Raw genomic sequence first — 27,312 nt, 5'->3', positions numbered from 1 at the left:
TTGTGTATGACTTTAGTGTCCCTTTATGTTACTTTTTACGGGATGGAAGTAGACCAAGTAAATCCTGAATTATGTCGTACTATATGGGAACATCTCACTCGTCCTTTTTTTTACAACATCTACGATGACATCGGTGACCTGAAGCTTTCCACATCATTGTCTATCAGGATAGAGCAAACATAAAAAAGCAAGGCGAAAGAGAGGACAATCTGATTCCTAATCCCAGATAGAATGGGCAGGGGAAAAAATGGTTTAACATGTAGTGATCCATTTTGAAACAATAGCCAAAAGTGTAGGGTGGGGTGGGGGTAAAAATGCATGGGTCAGAATCAGATCCATGCCCTTATCCAAGCTTGCTGTGTGCTATGGTCATTCAATCTAAGTACAACAATTATATTGTACTTACGGTCTGATTATAGGGTGTCTATATTGTTACATACATTGCATACTTAAAGCCAGACATTTTGTAACTAATTATGCAACCAGTTGTTGTGAAAGCTCACTCTCCAGTCTCTTACATTTGCACCTCAGCGTCATGTTATTTAGGCTTTATCCATGTGAAAAAGAAATCATGTTCAGTTTATGCATATTCAGGTTAGAAAATAACTATTTAACACAATTATTTGATTAAATTAAGGGGATATTATGCTTTGAAATTCTTACTAGAAACATGAAACAGTAACCATACAGAATATTTATAACTAATAGACAATATAATCTTGGCATGCCTGGTATCAATAATTATTGTTAATTTAAAATGGAATGGTCAGACTTCAGGCTTATTGGATCAAAGAATCAAGAATAACTAATGAGAATGGAACAAAATGCTTACATAACACATTAAATAATATTACTAGTCTAGGATTCATCCTCATGTCAGAATTGAACTGAGTTTGCATTTCTTCATACAAAAATCCATTCCTGGTGAACTCAAACTTTCTTCATTTCAATAATCTCAGCCATGAAATGCCCAAAGTTCTAATTATATAACATCCAGAAATGGTTTCCAATATATTGCAGATAAATGAGCCACATCTTTTACTTTACTGATTTAATGTGTAAATTTCTTTCGTCTATAAGGGAATGTATTTAAAAGTGTGATCAGTGCAGGTTATTGCAGGGCAACAGCTCCATACTTGCCATCCCATGAGGTGTATGAAATCAGATGTGTGAACAAATCCAGAGACCTAGCAGTTTTAAAAACATCCACTTTTCAGACCAAATAGCACTTCCTGAAATGGAGTTTGTGTTTGTGTTAAAGTGAGAGAAATTCTATCTCTGAAAGAATTTAGTGAGGAAATAAACAAGGTCCGCCCCCTCACAGTATTTTGGGGAAAGTACACCTTCTTCAAATTATTTACAAGCTTTATTGATCTTGCACCGACATACATATTTGCACACTGATAGGAAGGAAGGAAGGAATGAAAAGGAAGGAAGGAGAGAGCGAGCCTTGGGCTCTGCGAGGGTCGTTGTTATATTTGTATGATTTTCTTCTCTTGACCTCCCTTTTGCTTTCCCTCAATGCTGCACGTGGGGAACTTGCTCAAGCCTCCTCTCGCTGAACCCCAACGCGAAATACACGATCGCAGGCGGCTCGAACCGTCGGAGTGAAGAATGGCGGACAGGCTTGGCGTTTGGAACCTGCTGGCGGATACACATCCCCGCCAGATTAAAGCTCCGCGACTCGAACTTTCAAAGCTTCCCGCCGCCTTCGCCTCTCCCGCGGCGTTCGCTTAACCTTCCTCCCTTTCTTTACCCCGCTCTCGCCGCTTCAGCTCGGCAACGCTCTCCTCTCGGATCGTGGGGCTAGTTTTCTGACGACCGGGCAGGGAAGGGTGGACTGGGGTGGAGCGGGCAAGAGAAAGAAGCCGGCGACTAAAGTTTGAAAGGAGCCCGGCGCTCGCTGCCCATCCGCCCGCCCCTTGCGCACGGGAACGGAACAGGCCGGCGAAGCGAACGGCCGCGGCGTCTGCGAGTCTGCAGCGCCGCGACCGGTTGGAAGGGATCCCGGCCGTCAAGCAGCCTTTCCAGTCGGGACCCTGAGATGCGCTCTCGCTTCGAGGCTGCCCCAAAGCTTGCCGTTCCAATTGGCTGAAGGGGACCAGCGTCTCCTGCTGCCGCCGCTGCCGCCAAGCTTACACGGCCGCCGTTCCCCCCCTCTTGTCTCCCTCCTCGGATCGTGTGCGTTCCTCTCTTTCTTTCTCTCTCTCATTCCAGCCCACCTTCTTTTCCCTCTCCCCCCCCGCACCTCCCCAAGCGGTGCCGCCGCAAGCAGCTGAAATGGACTGGAAAATGGCCAGTGGTGGCAGATCGAGCTTTTAGATTATCCGTTTCACGTTTGGTACTTAGCTGCCTCTAATCTGTTTTTATTTGCCAGAACTCCTAGTTTTGGCGGGAGAAGGAGGGGAGAAAAGAAAAGGGGGGGGGGGAAGCGGGCTAGAGGGGGCGGGAGTTGGGGGGGGGGGAAGAGAGAAGAAGAAAAGCTGCCGCTGTCGCCGTTTCTCTCCACGATAATATGTTTATATGATTAGCTGAGCCCAGGGGTGGGGAGAAGAGAAAGGGAGAGAGAAAGAGAGAGAGGGGGTGGAGATTGGAAGAGGTGGAGGCTGGAGGTGGCTCCAGTTCAGAGCTAGTGGAGAGTCTGTGTCAGGACTTCGCAATCCCCAGTCACACACGGAGAGGTGCATGAACGAAAAGGAGCTGGCGGTACTATTCATTGGGTTCCCCCCACACCCTTTCCATTCCTTGTTTCCTTTTGGGCGATTTCATGCCCAGGCTCTCTTCTCCCCCGTGGTTTTAAGCGCGGCCAGTTGGGCTCTTGATCTCTTGTTCTTCACGGGGCAGGCAGGACCAGAGCATCCGAGGAAGACGCGAAGCCCGAGGAAGGAAGGGCTGGGACTGGATCCTGCCAGAGGCCAGAATGTCAGCAAGGGTGATGCAAAGAAGATGGAAGAAAAGGACGGAGAAAGAGAGGCTGCCTTTTTAGAAGAAAATATTTGATTATTATTATTATTATTTTTAATGCCTGGGTCTCTCTGCGCATTGCAATTGCATCCACCACCCCCTTCTCGCCTTCGCCTCCTCCGTGAAGAAAAGAAACCGAAGATCGAATCGATTCTCCTGTTGGCATCGTGGTTTTGTTTTCCGTTTTTCTTTTCTTTTCTTTTTTTAAACAATCGTTCCAGTTACTTAAAGAAAAGAGAAATATAGGACTCCAGGGCTGGTAATATCCAGTGGGTTTTGCACCTAGCTCTCTTTTGTTGTGGTGCTTTTAGAGTACCGGGAGAATTGTTTCGATTTTCCTTTCTGGCTTGTGCCGTTTCTTTCCTCCGCTCCCCAATAATTTGCCTTCCTCCCTCTTTTTTTTTTTTTTTTGGAGAGGAGGGAGAGAAAGAGCAGCGCGCGTTGGGAACTGCGGGGGGAAAATGTTGACTTAACCCCTCCAAAAGCCCCTCGGCTGGCTGGGTTTGCTTGGAGAAAGGGAGAAGGACGAGGAAGAAGAGAAGCTGCTGCCTTTTGTACGTTTTTTTTTTTGTCCCAGCTCAGCGAGCTGCAAAGCCAGCTGTTTCCCCGGTTTTTTAACACTTCTACCCAGCCCGGCTCTTTTGCCTGACCGGCGATCCTTCTGCTCGATCTGGCTTTTTTTCTGCTGCTGCCACTTCCCAGGCCCAACCCTCGTGATCGTAAAGGGACTCATCCTGCACCTCTTTTCTGGGGCACCCAGATGCCAGAGAAACCCTGGCCCGCAATTGGCTGCGAATCCAAAGGTAAGCGAGGTTGGTGTGTGTGTGGGGAGGGAATGAGCTTTTCTGTACTTACGGTACCTGTTTGCTTACTTGGATTCCTCCTGTTTTGCGAGCCATTTGCACGCGAGGGGGCGGCTTCGTGGGAGAACGGGGTCCGCGTTCCTAGTCCTTTGTTTTCCCTGTGGGGAAAGGGAACCCCGCCAATACACCCGTGAGATGCCGGGAACTCTTTCCTGTCCCACTCTTTCCTTATTCGCATTCATTCAAACATACCTTTAAAAAAAAAAATCAACCCACTACATAAATCAGAGTATTATTTATGACCAGGGAAGGGAGAGGCAAAGAAGTGAGAACTGGACCTGAGGCCCTTGTAGGTAGGGAAGTGGAGGAAGATTGTGATGGCCACTTCTTTCAATAATCTACTGGCTTCCTTCTTCTGGCAAAGATAGGAGTGACGAGGGAGTGAATGCCTGTGGGGCTTCCCAAGAGCCATGAAACAAGGGACAGGGAAAGAAAGGTGACCTGAAAATGCAATTAGTTGTGAACCAAGGCAAGTAGATGTGGCACACCTTAGGATCAAGGCATCTTGGAAAAAAGGCTTAAGAGTCCTGGTAGAAGAAGGCCAGGTAGATCAAATTCAAGCCAAGGGAACTGTCCTGGGAGAAGACTGCATTGATATCCCTTAGCAACCAAGTTCTTGTTCAGAGGATTTAGGTTTTGGAAGAACACCTTCGCGTGGGGGTAATTGTTCCCCTTGTTTTGCCTGTTCTTATGGGTGGCTGGCATCAGACACTGGATTGGTTGGGCGGGTTTAAGGAGAGGGATCTCTCTGACTTGCTAAACTTTGCCCAACCCTATCCATTTGATCTGGCAGCATTTATCATCAATTTCGATGGAACTTTTTTTTTTCCTTTTTAAAAATGTGCTGCATAACTGTCAGCTTGTTAGAGCTATTCATAAGGCCCTGTGATACTTCCCTGTAAGGAGATATGAGGTGTTCCCCTGATTTTAAACAAGTTCACTTGCAAAGAAGCCTGCCAAAGAGAGTGGGGCTAATGCTGAACAAGAAATGTATGGAGGGGAGAGGGGTACAGATCTTTCCAGCCATTCTAACTGTTTTAAGTTCTTATTTCACCATGGAAAGAGATTATTAGTGATTGTGTGAATGTCAGAAAGTTCCTTGGGTAATCTTTTTTGCATCAGAGATGGAAGAAAAAGCTTCAAAAGCAGCCTTACAAGTTTTATAGTAACAGAAGAGCCATCTGGATCCTGTTACCGTAAGAGATTTTTCTCCTCTCTGTTTTTGGTTTGCTCCTCCAACATTCTTTAGTGGAAGCACAGATTCCCCGACTGAGAGAGATTCCTTTCGAGGAAACTGCCTGGCAGTTGATTTCATTAATCTGGCTGCATGAATGCCTAAGCAGGCCCTGCCGGCTCTTGTTCCTCCTCTTGTATTTCAGCTGTATATTGAAAGGGAAAAGTTGCACTGCTTGAATAAAAAGATCCACTTGTTGCACACACATTTTCACCTATCACACAAGGAAGCAGAAGGGATCAAAGTGTCCTTTGCGTGTTTCCTAGAAAGGCTTCCACTTAGCAATAAATAACAGTTCTTTCCCCGTTGTGGCCTAAAGACTGGTTTCTTCTTTGCTTGTAGAAAGAAGTCTAGGGCCACCTGGAGACAATGCAAAGAAAGTGTGTGTGTGTGTGGCATGCTGGAGATGTCTGAAACAATGTTTGCTTTTTTTCTTTTTAACATTAGAATATCAAAAATAAATGTCACAATGAAATTTAGAGGAAGGTGATACTGGATATAGGAAAAAAAAAATACTCTTACCTTTTCAGAGGTTTTCCAGGTAGCGGAAGATTTCTTGCTTGCTCATATGTTGGAGATAATAATAGCTTCTGATAATACTAGTGATGGTTATTAGATGCACATATAATTGGTATGGCAGAAAGGAAAGATAGCTTATTTGGGGCTTCAGGTGTGTTTTTCTTTTCCTTCAGAAAATATTGTCCTTGTTAGAAAGAATCCTGCAGAACAAATCCTCTGTTGTTTGGTTTCTTCAGATACTCAGATTCCCTCCCTTTTGTTACTTGCTACTAAAAGAGGTGCCATTTCACATCATTCTGCACAAATTGTTTGAATTAATGCAAGTGTGAATTCTTACCCTTTGAAGGATCCCATTAGCATATCAAAGGTTTCTTAGCTTTCAGCTCAATTGAGAAAACTTCAGTCTGTCTTCCATTTGCTTCCAAAGCAGAGGCCCAAAGGGCAGTGAGGAATTGAAAAGGGGTAAAAAGGGGAGGTAGAATTGGGTTATATTTCTGAACTTTTACTGTTTTGTAATTATGCCAGGGAAGAAACATAGTCTGTATGCTGCTGGCCCTTGTAAGCAGCCAAACAATTATATTCCATTGATTAATGGTTTATACTAAGAAAAAAGAGTGACCTTTTTCATGGCAGCCACTGTTGCATAGTTTCTGGTATCTGCTAGTTATTTTGTTAGTGGGACTTGTGAGGCCTTTTCTTTCTGGCTCATCCTTGGATATGGTCTACATATCAGTGCATTGGGGGGATGAATGGGAAAGAACTTCTAATTACTTAAAACGGCACACATCCACACAAATCAGTCTTTGGAATAAAAGACCATTCTGTTCACAGCCTTTGAAAATGAGCACACATTTCTTTCAATACATCTACTAGGAAATGCATTATTTTTCCATAGAGTTGGTGCAGAATGTTATTTTTGAAACTATGACAAATTTTCCAAGATAATAAGAATACTTAGGGGCTTTTTTCATTAATGGTGATGAAGATACCCAATATTTGGGTAAGTTACTGATATGTTCTGTTTTTTTTGTTGTTGTTGTTGCTGTTGTTACTGTCATTCTCAAAAATTGTGAAAGTAGTGTAATCAATATTCTTCAAATAGTTATAGCAAGGACCCGCTGTTTCATCTGCTTACAGAATATTTGCAAATTATATTTTAAAATGCTGTTGCATCTGCACCCTTTTATTCATTTGTTGTAGTGCTGATTATCCTGTGTTAGTAAAAGAGATAGCTCATTTTACTCCTTCATTATCTTTAAAAATCAATATTCACAATCTGGCAGACATGGAGAGAAGCAGAATGCGGTACTTCTTCAGTACATCATTCATAGGAAATCAGAATTTAGGAGATATATTCGGCTTCACAAAAATAACTTTCCTGTCGTCTCTAAGTTCTCTCACACTTACTTTTGTTTCTCCAGTTTAACAAGTCTTTACAGAGGTTATTTGACATGACTTCTGAAGCTCAATTTTAATGCAATTGTTTTATAATAAGACAGTTCTGACATTCAGAATTGTTTGTTCATAAACAAAGAGGGTTACCTAGAAGTAAAATGGGAGCAAAATCTAATGTAAGATGCTTGGGGTCTTCTGCTATTTGAAATAGTCAACATAGTTCATGATTGTATAGGGTCTTTTAGGATAATGTAAAATTATATAAGGATAGTTTCTTAAGGTTGCCTTTTTCCTGAATTAGTAGCTGTTTGGAGGGTATATATTGAGACAGTTTTCATTAGGACACTTAAATTGCTGTTAACTTTTCTGCTTTGGCTACAGAGTGCTATGGAGAAAATAGATTATCCTGTAGAGCTAAAAGAGTTAATCTAAAAATTATCTTATTATCTTAACACATTGGATTTGATTTTGATATTTGACAATGTCAAACACTGGAGAATGTCATAGAATGAAAACTTTCAGCATTTTGTAGAGCAAGATTAGGCCACTTAGAAATTAATATGCCACAGCAGTGTTTAAGGTGCCATTTTTAATCATAGTGGGTTATGTTCTGTTGGCAATGGAAATTGTACATAGATTTTAGGTTGCTCTGGAGGCTAGCAGATGGAGAAATCAACTTATTGCATCAATATGGGGTAGAACAAACCAATTATTTCAGGTTTTGATTTGAGAGATTCCACTCAACATTTATTCCTTCTCCCTCTGTTTGTCCCTCACATGCATGTACACGTATTTACATATTTAACTTCCATATTCATTAACAGAACATCAAAGCAAGTAGCCCATTTTGTGAATAGCAATCTTGCAAGTGGTATTCCAAGTCTTAATTTAAGACAACAATGAGAGCTTCTGTATGTTTCCTTCCTTCAAATAAACAGAGAAAAGTATTTTTAAAAAGAAAATCTGCCTAGCAGTCAGTCCATAATTTGTACCTCAGAATATGGCTTCATGTTTCCTATGTCAGGAATGAGAAGTAAAAGTGTGTGTGTATGTATATATATGTGTGTGTGTGTGTGTGTGTGTGTATAATTTAAAAACTGACATTTAAATAAACTGATTTTCTATCATATCAATTATCTGGCACTTAGCCTGATTTACTTATTGTATTTTTAATTGACAAAAATGCATATTCCAAAATGAAATACGCAATTTATAGAATTTTACACCTCCTTGAAAAGAGTGAAATCACTTGCCATTTGGGGTTCCTAATGACAAATACAAATGTATAATAAATACTACATTAAAAAAGTTAAGAAAAATATGAATTGGTATTTAAAATAACAAACTTTCAATTTCATAGTGTGTATTCTCTAATGTATGTCTCAAATATATAATTGAATTTACTGTCATTTTGAGACACTTTCCCTTTAATGTATTCTTTTTTTAAATGAGCTGTTTCACAGTACATATTACACCTAATCTCCGGATTTTAGGCTTATTTGGCATTAGTAATTTCAAATAAGAAGTTTTAGAACCCATTATTATTCCACCAGATGAAGACTAGGAAAGAATAATCAGGTGTAACTGGGATAGGCTTATAATTTTTAATCCATGCGCAGAAGAATAGTTATGGGATAGCAAATATCATGCCACTCATAATAGAATTATAGTAATGAACCCTAATAGTTACATCAACCCTAATAGTTACATATCATATATAACATGGAACTGTTGTCTGAATATTTCATAGGGATAATATGGCATGTGAAAAAAAAACCCCAGTAGAGGTAATTTGATAAGACATTTAAAAAACAAACACACCCTAAAGTTAAAAGATATAAAATATTCTAGATGGATAGGAGTCATTGATGTTTAATAATTGTGCATGAATTAGTTAATTCAGTCAGTTCTTTATACAGCTATATTAGCTGAACTTCTGGGGAAATGCATTTTTAAAAAGATATATTAAAGATGACACCCTTGTATCAATTTAGTGAAATAGAATGCATTATTTCTTACTGCTTGCTTCTTTATTTCTGATGAAAATGACTTGTGAAGTGCATTTATATGTATAAGTATTTTTATTGACATAGACATGATAGTTCTTTAATTGGAATTGAAGACTGCATTGTAACTTGCCACATTTAAGATTTATTTTAGGGGGAAAAATGTTCTCGAACAGGTTTTGAATTACACTGCAAGAAAGATTATGGACCATTATCACAAAAGGTACATTTTATAAGTTGAAGAAATAGTATATAATTAGCATGTGCCATTATTTCCCTTCCCATGTGGCATTTGTAACAGCAAATTCTTCAACTATGTGGATGTCTGCTATCTTCCCCCCCCGCACCCCACCCACACACCCAAAGAAGTAACGATCAAAAACATAGCGGTAGATTGTAGTAAATACAGAAGTAACACCTGCAGGAAAAGTGCAGTCAGAATAGCAACAGAATCACTATTGATTGTTTTAGCGGCAGAAACGAGCTTAAATGCAACTTGTGTAATTACACAGAATGAAGTTTTATGAAGTAATATGCTTCATCTTTGCAGAAGATTTTATATGTTGTGTGCTGGTAAGTAAAATCCCATCACGGTTGTATAATTTTGTTCAATTATCAAAGCAGCTAAGAAGGAAAAAATCAATTTACACTGAAAAACCACAGAAATGAGATTACCTTGTTAAGCAGGAACTTGCCTACAGTGTCTAAATTGCTTAGGATGATCAAGAATTGCAGTATTTAATGCACTAAGAAGAATATACACTAGTCTGCAATTCAACTATAGCTATTTCCTTTCTCTATAAAGAGCCTAGTAGGTGTCAATTTATACTGCTTTAATTTTATTCCTCAAAGTGCAACAATTTTTTTCACACTATACATAACCTGTATCTATCTATCTCAGACATGGTTGCTAAGTTCAATTTTGTGCCTGCATTTTTTGATGGAAATATGAATATCAGTACAGTACTGAACTTGTTTTTGAAATGGAGAGATAGACAATCATCATTTTTTCAAGCAAAAATAAAGGATAAAGATAAATTGTACTTCTCAGAGTGGACTTAATAATATACACATTTATGCCATCAGTGCAGGAAAACACTGTTTATTACTCCATAAACTATTGTTCAGCTTTAGTAAAATATATATTTGAGTGTGCGATAGTGTTTTCAGTGGTATCAAACATGCACATTTTGTCTGCTGATTATATATTTTGTATTTCGGTAGCCTGAAAATATTGCCTCTGTAGAGGAAGTTAGAATTTCTAGGTCTTGCTTTCTCATTGAGACATTTCGCACCTGCCTTTGCTTCCTAAAGCACATAAACTCCTGCTTCACTGAATCTCTAGGACTGTCTTAGCTAAAAGGGAAAGGCAACATAACAATGTTATTCGGGAGAGCCCCTTTGTGAATCACAAAGTTATCTCACTCGAATTCGTGAATAAAATAGCTGAAAAGGGAAGACAAATGCCAACTGAATAAAGATGTTAAACCAGATTTTTGCCTCAGGTTAAAATTGAGGTATGCTCTAGTCCAGAGGTAATGTCTCCCTCTACAGAGCACAAAAATAATCAATGAATGACAGTAGAGCAGCATATCTTCAGAAGAAATGAGGGATCTTTGGAGGGTGATGTCTTGGAATAGAGGGATTAGTGACATTAAAATATTTTAAGGACTTTAAGAGATTGATTATGAAATAAGCATCTTCTGCACTTATTTGTTCTTCAGCTGGAGGCAGATGAATAAACAGGAAACAACTTAATTGTGAGCTGTGGTGAGAGTGTTATAGACAGAAATGATTCTCTATTCAGAAGTTGCAGGAATGAAGCTGGCTTTCACTGGTTTAATATTTAAAACAAAGACAAGAATTTGACATCCACTGCAATTCTGCAAGAGAGATCCTTCCTTCCTTCCTTCCTTCCTTCCTTCCTTCCTTCCTTCCTTCCTTCCTTCCTTCCTTCCTTCCTTCCTTCCCTCCCTCCCTCCCTCCCTCCCTCCTTCCTGAAAATGTATTGCAAAAAGTGTCTTATTTGTTTCCTCTTAAGTGAAGGAGTAACTAACTTTTAAATAGATTTGTGCCACTAAATATAACCTATGATTTATAAACATTTCTACTTCAATTGTTCAATATTAAATTGTGCTTTCCAATTTCACATCGAAAATGAATTGTACGCAAACCAAAGACTGATCAAAATCTTGTGTTTTAGATACTGCACTATGCAATTCATCTGTTTAGCCAACAGTTTGCACAAAGGATAATTCAAATAAAGTACGAATTAGGGTCCTAACTCAAATATATGGAAATAAATTATAATTATCTTAGAGGATTTGTCGCTAAAACATTCTTTTAATTTTTATATCATTTTTGCTAATTTTGCAATTATATTTTAATCTTTTTCATCCATTTTAAAAATGGAGATCTTAGGCTAAGTTTGCATTAAATGTCTACTATTAAGAAAATATGCCTTATCCCTGCTGCCACCTTCAGCTTCTTATGATATTATGAAGGTTGGTAAATGTTTCCATTTGTTTTCTGAATAGTTTAGTTTTCTTAAAGCAGGGAAAAACATGTTGTAGAAATAATTATTATAAGATCAGCATTTGTTTGTGGATGTGCTACTTCTCAGTAAATAAATAGTCATTTTCAACCAAAGATACTACATCTTACTGTATGATCAATTAATAGACATATACATTTATTAAAATTACATCAGTTTGATTCATGATTTGTGAAAATTTAGATGATAAGATTTGACTACTATAAACATTTCCAGAATGCTTATTGAAACTTTTCAGCATGTTGCCACCTCCTGTATTTTAAAATCTTTACCATTCAGTTTGTTTCTTTGATGCAAATTCAGTCTTGCATCCAGCCTATCTCGGCACAGCAGTTTCTGTCTGCTGTATTTTTGTATGAATCGTGACTGCCTTTTGATTATTATTTTGTTCAGTTGACAGAGTACTTAAAGTTCCTTCACTATTTAAATTGTTCTTTGCTGTTGAGTGAAGGAATGACTGCCTTATTTTGGATAGTTTGATTTCTCCTTGTTTTGCTGATATTATTGGTAATTAAACTGAGGTGGAGTTTAGAATTGATTTTGGAGCAGAGTTTTATATAACTTAGAGTAGATAGTCATTAAAATCACTCAAAAGAGGGAAATAATTATTAGTTTTGACCACTGAATAATCATATTCAATCCATAGTTATGTAGTAGATGAGTGGTTTATTAGACATCAGAGATTTTTGAGCCTAAAATTACAAGTAGATCTGCAATGAAATGTTGTGGTATGAAGTGTAAGTGTTCAGGAATTGAGCCATTATCCCCCTATCATTGATTTTCCATTTTACGTTTGAATTACTTTCTAGTCACTGAGTACTCTTAGTCTTCCTGAGCTGTTTTTAGATCAGTTGCTCCCCCTCCCTGCCCCCACTTTAAGGATTTTAGTTTAAAGAATTTTCTGCATTACTACAATCTCAGAGTTTTCTCAAGTTTCCTGTTGTTCTGTTGTGTAGTTGCCTGTATTATTTTGCTTAGATAAGCAGTGGCTCTCATAACTGAACTTGTAGAGGGAATGATATCTTTACTGGCATGCCAAAAATTTCTGACACACGCTCCTACCCACCAAAAGTGATTCCACCAAATTTGTTTGTATAAGTATACACACAATATACATACAAACAAACAAAGCAATGTTCAGATTCTGCTGTTTTTCCATTTAAAGTGTTGTTGGGTGGCACTTTTTTGGCAAGCACTTCAGTCGGATTTCATGATAGAACATGATTGTTGATATGACTCAGCCATTGTCTTTGCCATTTTTGACATGTCATAGCTTGATGCTATGCTTAAAAAAAGAGATTTTTTTGGTCAGAGTTTAAAGGAAGAATTTTGTTGGCTCAGTGCAAATCATGATATAGAGCTAGATAAATAAAATTGACCCCCAAAGACATACTTTCCCTAAGAGTTTTGTTTCGTGCCCTTTCAGTGGCATGGAGGGTTCAGCAACAACTGTGATTGCATTTTAATGCTGATGAAATATTCTTCACTGACTGACAAGACCTGATTGTGTTGAGTGTCGGGTGTGCATATCTGTACTAGATGAATGTCTTTTGAAATCATTGTCGCTATACGTAGAATAAATTTGTCTGATATATTCAAGTTAATCTTGCTCACCTGCAGAAAAGCAACTGAAAATGCAGTGTTGCTGATGGACAAAATAAAAACGTTAGGAAAGAAAGACAGAATTTCTAGAGTGAATGGTTCATTTCTCTTTTGGCTTATATTTGCTGTGCGTGGGAGACTAATTAAGGTTTTCAAAAATGCTACCTGGTTCATTTGTTTGAAATGGCTGTTCTATATATACCGTCTTCCTTATTGCACATTGTCCTTCTTTCCTGATCTATGTGTTGGATTATTAAATTTACACTGTGATTTTGATTCAGTGTTCTGAATTACATGATTGCAGTCCAACATATCTGGTTGTGACTAACTAAATTTTGGGTAATAGCCACATCATTTGGAAGTAGTAAAAAAGAATCAGTACATGACAAATAATAACAAATAACCAAAATAACAACTATAAATGTCCCTTTGTGGATATGCTTGTCTAAAATAAAATAAACATTTAATTTATAATTGGACCCTGAAAGTCCTTATTAATTTGTTTTAATAATTTTCTTTAACTATATTTCCTTTACCATATTCTTTATATTTAAAATATAAATTTATTTCTTTCTGTCTGTGTTATTTTATTTAAACTTGATAGTAACTTTCATTTTTCTCCTCTTTGGTAGCATGGTCTGCATTACCAACCATATTAGAGTTTGGTCCTTATTTCTGTAATTTACACACAGACTGCTGAGATTGAAATTTTATAAGTCAGAAAGTAATTTTAAATGGAAGCTACTAGTGGTTTCCTGATTAATAGAAAAAAAATATACAAAACAGATAAACTAAGCTTGAGTATCTAAAGTCAATATACTAAACCAAAAATGTGGTCTGTTTATATAAGAATACATCATTTATCTCATGGAAACCCTCATTGAATTCAATAGAAATACATAGAATTGTACTGAGAGATAAGAACTGACTCTTTTGGAAAGGCAATGAAATATTCTTCCATCTGGGAAAAAAAAAGTGATATTATAGTTTTCTGGTAAAATATAGTTTCTTTGAGAATTCAAAAAGTGGTGTGGATTGGTTATTAACTATAGTTCCATTTGACTTCTGTAGCACTTTTTGCGCAGTATGATTGAATTTTATTGAAATAATACTGATCATTAGATAGGAACAATAGTTATAACATGTACATCAAACAAAATGAAATTATTTTCCCCCTGTGGAAAAGAATAGAATTCTTTCATTTGCAAGAGAGGGGGGAAAAAGGTTTATGAGAACAGGATAGCTTTCCCCCAAAATACTGTTCTCCTTTCAGATTATGTGCTTGTTTTTCTTAAAATGTGCACTCTCGTATTCAGTGTAATTGATGCTAAACTTTGAGCCAGTGAGTTAATCCCAAATGGAATCAGTTTTGGTTTAGGTGACAGAGGGACATTAAACAGAGCCCTAGTGCTGGGTTTGTTTATTTTGGATAAGAAGATGATTTAGCCTGGAAGTGATGACTTGTTTTGGGTGGTCCCCTCCACTTCAGGATGGTCCGGTGTTGGTTTACTTTTACTCATAAAAGTCTTTATGATGCTTCAGGAAAGAGACTTTTGCATCTTAGTGTGCAGAAGCAGCTTAGCTGCTTTGAACTGTATAGAGTTGCCTAGAGAGCAAAACAAAAAAATCAAAATGCCTCCTTCAGGACCTACTGACAGCAGGTAATGCTTACGGAAATGAGATGGCTTTCAGAATTTTCTAAAATATTGTCAGTTTGTTTGAATTCTTCTGATAAACTTTGCATTTCCTACATTTTTTTTTTCCTTTTTGGCCAACTCTTCACATTACCTGCAGAGGGAGCTTGTATATATGATAATCTAAATAATCATTGTATTTCGGGAATAAAACATTTCCATCTCCCCAGCATAAATGCAGTTTCTGTTTATTAATAACATTCCTTGTTAGATTACTCAGACTATAACTGTTTATGTGGAAAGATGCCAGAGACTATATTTTTATAGGCATATTTTTGATGGTGGACAGTGTCTTGCCACATATAATCTTAAAAAGTTTAGCACATTACCTCTAACTCAGGGCAAAGGCTGCTCTCTCAGGTGTTGTAAGTTGCTTTAAATGTAATTGTATTAACTCTTTACTTGTGTTACAATAAGTGACAATAATTGTAAATAATATTTGGAAAACAATTATAAGTCAGGGTAATATTGTTAAATTATTTTTTATCTTCATTAAAACACATGATTTTTATTACCTTAATTTAATGCAATATTTTTTGAATTTTGTAAATTCAGTATTCTTTCTCATTAGATTTATTGCATACAAATGCAACGTGAATGCTTAATATTTCATTTTTAATTAAAATTTAACTGACAAATTAATGTAACCCATAATTAAACATGACATCCAATTGCTAAACATTTAAAATACAGCAGCAAAACCTTTTATTGTTTTAATAAATACAGAAATTAAAGTTAATGGAAAAGTAAAAGTATTGAATTATGACTAATAAGCATATTTCTATAAATATTGACTACTCCATCTGGTATAAGAAACTAAATCAATAAAATATTCCTCTTTTATTAATTAATATCACTGTTTTAAAATAAATAAATTGATTGTTATACTTGCAAGTCTTAGAACAGGGTTCAAATACCAAAGCAAGTTTTAGATAATAAATCCATAAAATCATCCATGAAATAGAAGAAATATTTGTAAGATAAATAAATATACTCTTTGCCTTACTTGCTAAGCAAGAAGGAAAATAGCAAAGGCGTTTGAAATAAGTATGTTTAGGCAGAAAAATTGTGAATGTTTTCTCCTTTTAAAATAGTTCATAGCATACTGTCTGCTATTCAGTATGATGTTGATGCAAAATTGTATCTGCAGTTTCAAACTCCATAAAACAGAAATAGCATTCGACAATATCCTTCCTTGAAACAATCCTTCCAGAAAATTGGTTTGATAGTTGTTTTTTTCTATAGCTTTATTACAGTGTGCTAAACTTCATGTGTAAAATATTCAGGAGAATACAGGATAATATGATTGTATTTTGGTTAATAACTTATTTAAAAAGCAGAAGATTTTATGGTATTAAGAAAAGTACACTTAATAGCTTAATAATCAACATCTTAATATTGATTCATTATTTGAACTGGCTAATCTTTGCTAATAAAAAAAAATCAGCTTGTTATTATAACACCAAATGGTCATTTAAGTGGAGAAACTATGCAGATATGCAATAGGTCATTCTCTAATAAAGAGATTTACAGTATCATATAAGGGCTATTGAATAGGAATTATACTTCCAGAGCATGTTTATGTATTATCATAGCAATATGGTATCACATTTGCATTTTCTTAAGAGGATATTAGCCACAGCAATTACGTATCAATAGAATTATAATAATAAGATTTATTAAAGACCCAGAAATACTAATATTGAAATACTCCACTATCTGGAATTGTGGTTCTTAGTAAGTTTGATCCATCCTTTATTAAGCAAATCTAAAAATAAAATTATTGTTAACTATTGGCTTTTCGTATTCTTTCTCCTGTGTAGAAACTTTGTTCTTTTGCAGTTATGTCTACAGCAGGATTTTTCCAAAAGTTTCATGGAACTTGAAAGAATCCAATGGGATTTTGTGAAAGAAAAGGGACAAAAAAATAAAAATAAAAATGCAGCCAGGACCATCCACAATAATTTTTCCGCGGTACCACAGAAAAGGTTCTTAGATTATTTTTTTTTAAAAGCCTAGCTGCCATTTGGGGACAGTTCCCAAAGCTTAAAACCCTTTGAAACATCTGATCTAAGTAGTTGTAAGTCAAACAGAAAGGGTGACATAAACTAACATTTCAATATGTTTTCCCCTAACTTTGGTAAATGGAAGACATTATTTTAAGCAGATTGCTTAAGAGCTGTATAGTCCTAATATTGTGGTAGGAAAAATAGAAAAAAAAAATCTTTCTTTATTTGTCTTGCTTTGTGTGTGTGTGTGTGTGTGTGTGTGTGTGTGTGAGAGAGAGAGAGAGAGAGAGAGAGAGAGAGAACGAGAGAGACAGAGGGAGGAGAAAAAACTGTTTCTCAAAATTCTGCGTAGACAAAGAAGAATATAATAAATAGTACAATTTTGATATATGTAATATTGTTATAAGACCTAATTTAGTGTAATGGTTAAGGAAGGCATTGGACTAGATAGAAACTGAGAAGACTGTAAGTTTTGGTCCCGCTTTAGGCATAAAGCCAGTTGGGTGACCTTGGGGCCAGTCACTTTCTTTCAGCCCTACAAAGGAAGCAGTGGTAAACCACTTCTGAAAAGCATTGCCAAGACAACTACAGGGACTTGTCCAGGCAGTCTCTGAGAATCAGACACAATTGAATGGAATAAAAAAAAAACTTATTGCTTTACTACTACTACTACTACTACTACTACCATTACTACTACTACTACTACTAATAATAATAATAACAATAATAATAATACATGTAGCTTCTTCTTCCTAAATGTACAATAACAATATCAATAAAAACTCCCATAATCAGTACACAATATTTGACAAAAGTCTTGGTTCCAAATTGAATTCTTGCTCTAGGGCTCTTTCTTTTCTCTTATTTCCTATTACTATCTTGCATGATGTGTATAGACAATTAGAAAAGTTATTTTTGAAGGCTTAACTGGAATAAAGAATTGACTGAAATAGTTGCTTGTTTGCACTAGAGCATCAAGTAAGTTTGGAGTACACTTAATTTGCAGGTGTATTTTGTTCTAATGATCATTGGGTTTGGTTGGATGACAGTGGATAGATAGATAGAAATAGATAGACAGACAGACAGACAGACAGACAGACAGAGTCTCTTTCTATGATGAAAAGATATTTGAAGATATTTGAAAGACCATCTGCCTGTCATCTGCTTGAGCACACATTGGCTTTTGCACATTGGCTTCTGCTAACAGAAGAGGCTGTTCCATTGACAGAATACCAAATCAAGATAAAATTATTTCATCTTGATTTGACAGACCTTGTGTTTATTGACCTTACGTATTTGTAGATAGCTGAATATCTCAATCTATTAGAATGATTGTTGATTAATTAATTACATAGCTAAGATATTTGTGACCTATTGATGGCAAATACAGTGGCACACGTCGTATGAGGCCATCTAAGATAAATGTTGGGTTCAAAGAATTCTGTTTATACTATCAGCAGTAACAGGTAGGATTGTGCAAATTATTTGTTAACGTGCTTTACTTGCCAGTGAAGGGCCTCTCTGGATTGCTATGAAACTGAATTGGCCACAGCTGCTTGGTATAGCTGCATTGAAGTTCTGATGCATAAATCAGGTGTCTCAGTGACTCCAGAGGTGTGGATCACTCACATGCAAAATGCCTTATTCGATGATTTGCAAAGACCTATTAATGGCTTCAGATAAAGGCACTTTGTGCATTTGTCTAGTACAACACCCCCCTCCCAAACAAAATTACTTTTCCACATTTTGTTTCTGCCTCAATATCTTTGGTATACAATAGCTTGTTGCTCAAATCTGCATAGGTTCTTTTCTTCTGATGCCTTCTTCTTAGGCAATGGGTTAACTCGCAGTGGCACTTCATTCATTAGAATACTTCCCCGCACAAAATAATTCAATAAATCCACTGATCCAGTTTGAGCTCACTGCTTGTGTATTCCCTGCTCTGTACTTCTGCTGTGTGGTGGTGGCAGAAGATGACTCTAGAAGCCTCTGATTCTAGAATTGACCTTATTTTCTCCAAATTTGGAAGGAATTCCCTTAATAGTTGTTTCTTAAAATAATCAAGATAAAGATTAAAATATACACTTTAATTATACATTGATCAGAAGATGTCTTCTCTTCAGGTTTTTTTTTTTTTTAAATTTTAATGATTGACATGATATACCAAATTAAGAATTAAGTTTAGAAATATGAAGCCATACATGCAGACATTTCTTCAGTTAATTTTTTTTAAACCCCTAAGCTCAAAATATGAATACATAGAAGGACAGAAATAAAAATATAGATGGATTTTATAAATAGTTAAGCCTGGCTTGAACATAAAATTGTAACAACTTGGAGTATACAGAGTGGATATCCTTTCAGATTTCCTCAAGAAAATGTGCACTAGAGAATGTTTCTTAAAGTGTAGTCCTGAGACCTCTGAGGGATCTGAGAAATCAAAATTATTTGCCAACCCATGTTGAAAAATAATACAATATTAAAATCCTCTCAAAGAGTGGTGTGAAGCGGTAGCGACAACAAATGCATCAATCTTAATTTTTAATACAGCCGTTATCAATAAATATAACCCATACAAACAAAAGCTCTATTGGGCTTCTCCATAATTTTTAAAAGTGGAGTGGTCCTTGGTGGAAAAAAAATTAACACTGACCGAGAGGATTATAGGATCCACTTAATGGAAGAGAAATGTTTGCCATCTTGAGTTATTTATAAAAATAATAAAGACGGGATTAAAAAGAAGAGGCCTTGTACACGGCATTGAAAGGAAAGAATTGATGCCAGACACAGGAGCATCAGGAAGAGTCCGCTCTCGTTAGTATTATTTTTTTTTACAATTGACCCCAAATGAAATATTAAATTTAAATTCATCACTAGCTATAGTCCATTCAGACCTTTATATTTGGGAGCCATAACAAGGTGGAGAATGGGCTGAAGTGTACAGTTCTGCTTTTTTCTCTGGAACATACATTATGTCAGAGGTGAGAAGCGCATTCAATATTTCCTTGAGTTTTTAAGACTTTCTTGATAAAACCGGGTTCTAGATTGTACAAAGTTTGTGGCTATGCCAACACAGGACCTTTCTTCTTCAGAAAGCCATTTGAATGTATGAAAATTAGAACATTCCCACCTATTTTTTTCCCTTGCTTAAAACCAAAGTTTTCTGGAATCCTGAGAGTAAAAAAAACCCTTGCTTTTCTTTTATGGTACCCATTCACTTCTGTTCATTATAATTGTATCTGTTTTACTTTGAGGGCGGTAATGTCCGTAATGTTTTCAGATTGTTCTGATTGTTAACTCTTATCTTTTGCACCTGTTGTCAGTAATTAATAGGCTTCCTGTACACACACCACAATTTTTGGAGCAGTTTAAGGTTTCAGACTGTTGATATTAACAAATGCTACTTTGAAAAAAAAAGAAGAATTCCATTTGGAGGTAGTAAAGCTATTTAAATAAAGATTATTGGATTTTAGAGATATAATTACTTCTCTGAAAGAGGGCTTTTTATAGAGCTCTCTATTGGGAAGGGGTATCAGTACTATAACTCCTGCAGTCTGATAATACAGATACTTGCTCAGAAAAAGGAAGTCCCATTGTGTAGCTTCATTCCCAAGTATATAAGAATATAAAACGTTAAGATCACACTTTTTCCTAAAAATGTTAAGGAAAAATATTAAGTAGGAGAATCCTGATTAAAATCCTGTACTGTGGGATTATTATTTTTTTATAGCCATTTCTGTCTCTCTCTCTCTCTTTCTCTCTCTCTCTCACACACACTCCACATCTTTTGTTTAGATTCAACATGTGCTCCTTTGTAACCACTGGATTCCTGTTTCCAAACTTTGCAACTGAAGTGTAAGAGGAAAACAAAAAAATGCTTCGTTGCAGTTTTAAAATTTGCATCTACTTTCTTCAATTGATGCACATATGATTCCCCACACAATAAATAGATTGACAAACAACGTTTCCTTAGATTGCTTTTTTTTTAAAAAAAAAATGTGTGATTTGCAATTGCTGAACTGGACTGTGTGCTAATTGTGCGTATGGATGTCCTTGTGTTTGTAATGCTGTGTGTGTGTGTGTGTGTGTGTGTGTGTGTGTGTGTGTAGCATTTTCCTGTTCAGTGAGATCATAAATTCAGTCACGAGCCTGCGCTGTAGCCCTTTTGCTGGCCATGCTCATTTTAAATGATGAGGCTCTACCAGCGAATCACGGTGGGAAAGCGTTTCTGCTTATTATGTATAGAGGAGTGATTTTTGTTCTTTGTTTTCTTTGGGAGTTTCTTCTCTGCCTTTGGAAGCATGCCATGAGTATGACTAATAAAATCTTTACTATTTGGCAAATGGAATGTAAGTGACAGGAGTGATTGGTTGAGGAATGAAAAACCCTGCTGCAGATTCTACATCAAAGCCGTGGAACCTTTGAAATGTTACCTGTAGATGGAACATTTTGATTTTAACTTGTCAGCAGCATAAAATTCAAATTTCTCTTTCACCCAGCAAGATATTTTGTTAACAGGACTTTTTTTTTTAACATTATGTCAAGAATGTGATATTTCCAATCAGGTTAGTATTATGGCACTATATTAATGTATTGTAACATTTTCAGATGAATAAGATGTTTAAAATGATGACTAACATTTATACTCAGAAAAAAAACTGGCTATTGTTTTACTTTAACATGGACCTTATATGACTGTTTTGTATTTTTACTTTTAGGCAATGTATATAGGTTCTTTATGATTTCTTGTTCTTGCAATATTTTCACTGTGACATTCAGAAAGTATACTATTTTCCTTGCACTTGAATACAGCATTGCTTCTGTTTCTGAAAGTGAAATTCAATACCCAGGTTAGCTCAAAGACAGAAATATTTCCCATTTTCACTGAATTAATTTTGCCTGCTATTTCACAGTTATGAAATTCATAAATGAATTCCTTTTTTTAAAAAAAAAAACACAAGTTAATTTTTTTTATTTTTAGTATAGAAATATGTAGTCTTCTTTTTAAATTAATTTTACTTCATTTTGCAAATTAATATAATTTGCATGCTAATATGAAACATCGTGTTTTATAAAATTAGTTAATTTATTTTTCAGGCAGGTATGTTATCTTTATATAAAATTTGTCTTTGAAACATAAAGAATGATCCTGTTTTGATTTTAGAATGAAGAGTTGTGCAAATGACTATATATTTAGAGATGAATCAGAACTTAATTTCTAAGAAACAAATGCTTAGAATGAGCAAAATAATTAGTTGTTTCAGAATTTCATTCCTTGTGTACTGATTTGTAGTATATGATTTTTATTGAGTGGCCTTTTCTCAAAAATAACTAACATACATTTCATTATTTTTCTATAAGTACCTCTAAAAGAATAATACAGCTGCAATAATTTGCGTTGTTCTTAAAAAAGAGGGAAAAAATGACAGTGAATATTTTATGCAAATGTTTTATGCAGAGTAAGCTTATGCTTGACCATTCAAAAGTCACTCCCAAGGAATGCAGTGGGATTTAAATCCTTAAGCTTGTATGGGGAAAACTGCCTAAAATGCAATACAGTTTCTAATTTAAAACAAATGTCTTTTGTTAATATTCATTCATGCAACAATTCTGCTAAATTTGATTGTTTTCCATGTAACTAAAATAAAATTGGTTTTGTTCTATTTTGTTAAAAAATCCCAAATGAACAGGGTTTTTTTTGGGAGGGGGGATTATCTATGAAACACTAATCATTTCCATACTAGTGACTTATAGTATTTTTATAACTTTATCAGGTTATCACTAAAGTGATTAAAATAACTGTCCTTACTACACTTCTTTTGGCTTAACGATGATTGGATAAAGTTATAAATTGCTAGTGAAAAAATAATCTGAATGAAGATTCTGATCATCTAAATTTTTATTTGTTATTCATAGTAAAAATGACAAAAGTCATAAATGGTAATATTTAGAAATAATTTGCAAATAACTTTGCTTTCTTTTCTCCCTCCCACACTGCTTTCCCAAACTTTTCCATTAACTTTAGATGAGTTAACAAAAAACATAGTTACACATTATATTCTTATGTCATTGTTAAGATTAAAACCGCTTCCTCACTAAAGGAAACTGAAAACTGCAGAACTGAGTTTTAGAGAAAAAAAAGAAGCTAAAATGGCAAGTAGTAAAATTGTTAGGGAAGAAGAAGGGAAAGTGTAAAGTCTTGTCAAATACTATCTGACTTCAGGAAGTGTATTGGGGATGCAGGAATTTGAAATTATAGTGGATGTGATACAAGGAATTGTCTAATGGAGAAGGCTTTTGAATATGGAATTTCCAGAAGTGGGCCACCATATTTATGTGACAGAAGTTTTTTAAAATGAATTTTCAAAAAAATCTGTTCTTTATGTTCTTTTCTTATTTCTTTTATAATGCATGTCTTTCTTTTCAGGAAGGATCCCAAGGAATAGCAGGTGCTTCTCTGAAATATTTCTTATTCCTTCATTCTTCTCTCTTTTAGTGTCATCAAAATGACATGAAATAACATGCACATATATACCTTAATAATGGGCTGTGTTATTTTTTTTTTTTGGGGGGGAAATGTCCTTTCTTCTTGTTATCCCTTTTTTTTATGGACAGGTGTACTCAGTAGAATCATAGTAACCACACATATATATGCTGATATGGTACAAATATTATTGAATGAATGCTGCTGCTTCTCCTTCTTCTTTTGCTCTTTACATTAAAAAAAACCCCTCACATATTGTTCCTGTAAACAATCAAATGCGATTACTCTGACAAACATCATTTCTTTCATGTTCACTAAATAAAATTCTATTAAATGTGGAACAATTTTGGTATTAGAGAAAGTTCAATTTTTTAAAAAGTTTTTAAAGTTATAAGTAACTGTCCCCTAAAACTAGGAAATAAAATCTCATATTGAATATCACTAACATATCCCCTGATTTCCTGACACTGTATTCTTTGCAGTATTTGTTTATTCACAGTAGCAGTAGCCTGTAGTTTTTTACGTGAACACATTCTCCAATATACTTAATAACTACTGTGCTCCCATCGCTAATAACTATGCTTCTCATGTCAATATATTTGATAAGAATTAGTAACATGGTTCGTATATCTACACGCCAATAACTACTCAAAAAATGATTTTGTTTATGGATCTTTACTAGAAAGTTTCTGCTGGAAGGAGAATGTGAAATTATTTTTTTCTAAAACCATAAGAGAATAATTGCAGTTTCTAGCTAATTTGAGACAAGCTGGTAATCTCCTTTCAGATATTGTGTTATTGTGTCTTTCATATCTGCAGGGAGGATTTGACAGAAGCATCTGAGCCAAACTTGCACTTTCTCCAGTTTGATGCTCTGCTGATGTAGGAAGTTTAGGGTTCTTACCCTTTCCAGACAGCATGGCCAGTTTGTATATCTTCCAGACAATTTGGAAAAAAAACAAAACATCTTGAAAGTTCCAGGTTGGATAGCTCTTGTCTTAGTTTCTCAGATCAGACTGGGGAATTGTAGCCCTAACCCTTAGGAACGGCTACAAATGATGACAAAATTTTGATGGCTATCAAAACTGATTGCTGGGTTCAAACTTGTCACTAAATTAAATTTGGTTGGCTGCCTTTTGAACCATTTGGACCAGTCACTCACTCTCAGTCCGACATACTCTCAAAATGGAGATTGTGGGAAAGAAGAAGAGGGAAGGAACAATGTGTATACTTATCTGAGCTCCTGAATGAATGCAGAATCTGAAACTAAAATATAATAACACATAAACTATAATAATATATCATAACATCATAAATGCATAATGCATATCCATCTTATTTTTATTTATTCAATTTCCATGGCCGCCCATCTTAACTGCAATGACACTAGAAAGCTAATAATATAGAAAACACAATAGAAAATAAATAGCTAAACTGTAATACTTAACATTTATAATGACAAACAAGGCAGAATCCAATCTACAATAAAATAACATCTCGTAGAGTCCAACTAATCTTTTGACTTATCCCCATGCCTTAGAACCCGCCCAAATCTTTAAACCTTTCTGAAGAATTGGCAGGTTAGGACCAATCTAATCTTCAGAGGAAGGGTGTTCCAAAGGCAAGTGCTATAACAAAAAAGCTCCATTTCCTTGGTTCTGCTAAAAGACATCTTTTCATTGGGGGCACCTGCAACATGTTTTCTCCCACCAGACCAGGAGCTCCAGGTTCTTGTCCAGCATTCGTAAAAATTAATTCCTTAAATTGTCACAGTCACTCTTTCAGTGAGATGGGTGGTTTCTAAATTTTACATATAAATTAATTAATTAGAAAGATAAACTGTGCTTCTCAAATAAATTAAAATAGCAGATATCTGGACTGTATGATTTTACTTCTGTTTCCATAGAATAGCATTTTTTTTCTTTAATTTTAATTGCTGCAAATTTAATTAGATTCTTAATTAGAAAAGAACTGTGCAAAACAAATAAGAAAGACTTAATGATTGTGGTTATTTAATGTATCTCTATTTGAAAAATAGATTGCATAATACTTATGCAAGGGCTAGATCTCAAATTATTGATAGCTTATTTCACAAAAGTAATTAAGGGAGACATGGTTCAATGCTGGATGTAATAACAAGATTCATATATATTTATGAATTTATATATACTCAAAAGTGAACATAACATTTACTGTTTTATTCGCCCAGCTGGTAAGACCTGTTCAAAATTAATTTTGAAATTGAGATAAAATAACATTTACAAAATAACATTTGCAAAAGCTCAAATTCTGTTGCAATAATTACTTACAAATGTTATATTATGCACATTTATGAGTGCATATACTGGATTATAGAAATTACATTATGCATAAGTCTTCTGGAAGCCACTAGAGTTGAGACAATCTCATTTTCGGGTAACGGTCAGCGGTGCAATGGTAAATGTTTAAGAAGAAGCTTTGCCTGGCTCCATTGCTGCCGCCATGCCATGTTAATAACAGCTGAATAACAGATTGGTAGACTAGGACTAGCGATTAGGCTCAATTCTCAAACAGCTCATGAAATTTCCGAAATTTTAACAATTGTCTCTTGCAAGTTTCAGCATCTCACTGGTTATCATATTCCAATGGCAGGTGCTGAGACTGAAAAGGCCCTCTTTCTGGGTCCTTAAAAATGATATTCTGGAATGTTTCCATGTCATCCAAGATTTGGTAAAAAAAACCAAAACTATCAAGATGATGGCTTCAAGATAGCTTGTGTGAAGAATAGTGTAACACTACTCCGGCTTGTCTGTCTAAATGAAACAGTGAAGCAAAAGTTGGAAAAGAGAAAACTTTATAATAGTGACAGATATCCCAGCTAATTCATATCTCACTAAACCACAGTTTAACATTCTGTCTCAGATTGCTATAACACTATATGGAAAGACTGAAATAAAAGGATGTAATTATTCTGCTGTATCTTTTTAGTACGCCAGCCTTTAATTTTAACTGAGTATATTTTAATAGGTACAGTTCTTCAATTCACTTCAAAGAGACATAGATTTTCAAGTGGAAAGAGATGCATAATGCTGCTCTTTCTACTGTGGGAAGCTTGGTGAAATTGTGCTATTTGCTAGAAGAAGCTAGGTTCGTACCATTTGCTATTAATTTTGTTATATTCTTTTTTTTTGGGTTTTTTTTTTTGAAAACTGCTTCAAACCCTGCAAACAAGGTAAGGTAACATTTTTAAAAACTGTGTAAGTCAATGTTCTGAGAAAAGGCAAGAAACAATGTGTGACTGATACAGATGACCTTTTAAAAAGAGAATTTGCACACTGCTTCCCACAGGAAAAGAATGCATATGTATTTTGAAATAGTGGCATGGGAGTTTTCATAACAGGTATGCACAAATCTTTGCATGTACTCTGAAAGTTTAGTTGTCACTTATTCTGTGGCATGTTTCAGACGTTTGGAAGACTTGCAAGCCTGGGTACAACATTACTTTTAAAGAAAGGTGAAATTGTGAAACGCTTAGTTGGTGGAAGCATAGTGGAAAGGTATTATCAACTTCCGCTTCAGGTTTTACCTTCCCCAAAACGTTCTGTTCTCCAAGGATTGTTCTTATGTTCCACTTCAGATATTCCTATAGTATATTTCAAAAGACTAGAGTAAACTAATGTCCTGAGCCTTAATTTATTACCTGGTGAAACTCTATTTGTGTTTTCTTTATTTAGTTTATTTATCCAATTTGTATTTCCCTCCATCTATCTAAATCACCCGTCATTCAGTACAGATAGTCTTCGCTTAGCAACCACTTGTTCAGCGACTGTTCAAAGTTATGATGGTGGTGAACAAGGAAGCTTGTGAGTGGTCTTCAGATTAGGGCTGATCATAAGTCTCCTTGTTCAGCCCCATCGTAATTGTGACTGGTCCTGTCAATGTAGGCATTTGTCAACCAGCGGACAATTCCAAAAGCTGCAGCATCCCTCAGACACTTAATCGCCATTTG

At 35.6% G+C, this 27,312-nt stretch overlaps 1 protein-coding gene across 7 annotated transcripts in view; it reads left to right on the top strand.

Moving 5' to 3' along the window:
* The first annotated feature begins 3,296 nt into the window (after window positions 1-3,296).
* Window positions 3,297-27,312, top strand: part of ADGRL2 (adhesion G protein-coupled receptor L2) — a 280,781-nt gene continuing 256,765 nt past the window's right edge. For 6 of the 7 annotated variants that reach the window (XM_070941236.1, XM_070941235.1, XM_070941233.1 and 3 more), the window contains exon 1: window positions 3,297-3,767. The gene's annotated coding sequence lies outside the window, so the exon portion shown is untranslated. Of the gene's footprint in view, window positions 3,768-4,959; window positions 5,024-27,312 lie in introns of those variants that run through there. The other variant, XM_070941234.1, reaches the window with a different exon arrangement.

The sequence above is a fragment of the Pituophis catenifer genome, unplaced genomic scaffold (assembly GCF_029215685.1).
Source record: "Pituophis catenifer annectens isolate HBS135680 unplaced genomic scaffold, rPitCat1.0.hap2 SCAF_3, whole genome shotgun sequence".
NCBI lineage: Eukaryota > Metazoa > Chordata > Lepidosauria > Squamata > Colubridae > Pituophis > Pituophis catenifer.
The sequence above is the reverse complement of the archived record's forward strand: the minus strand, read 5'-3'. Positions and strand labels throughout refer to the sequence as shown.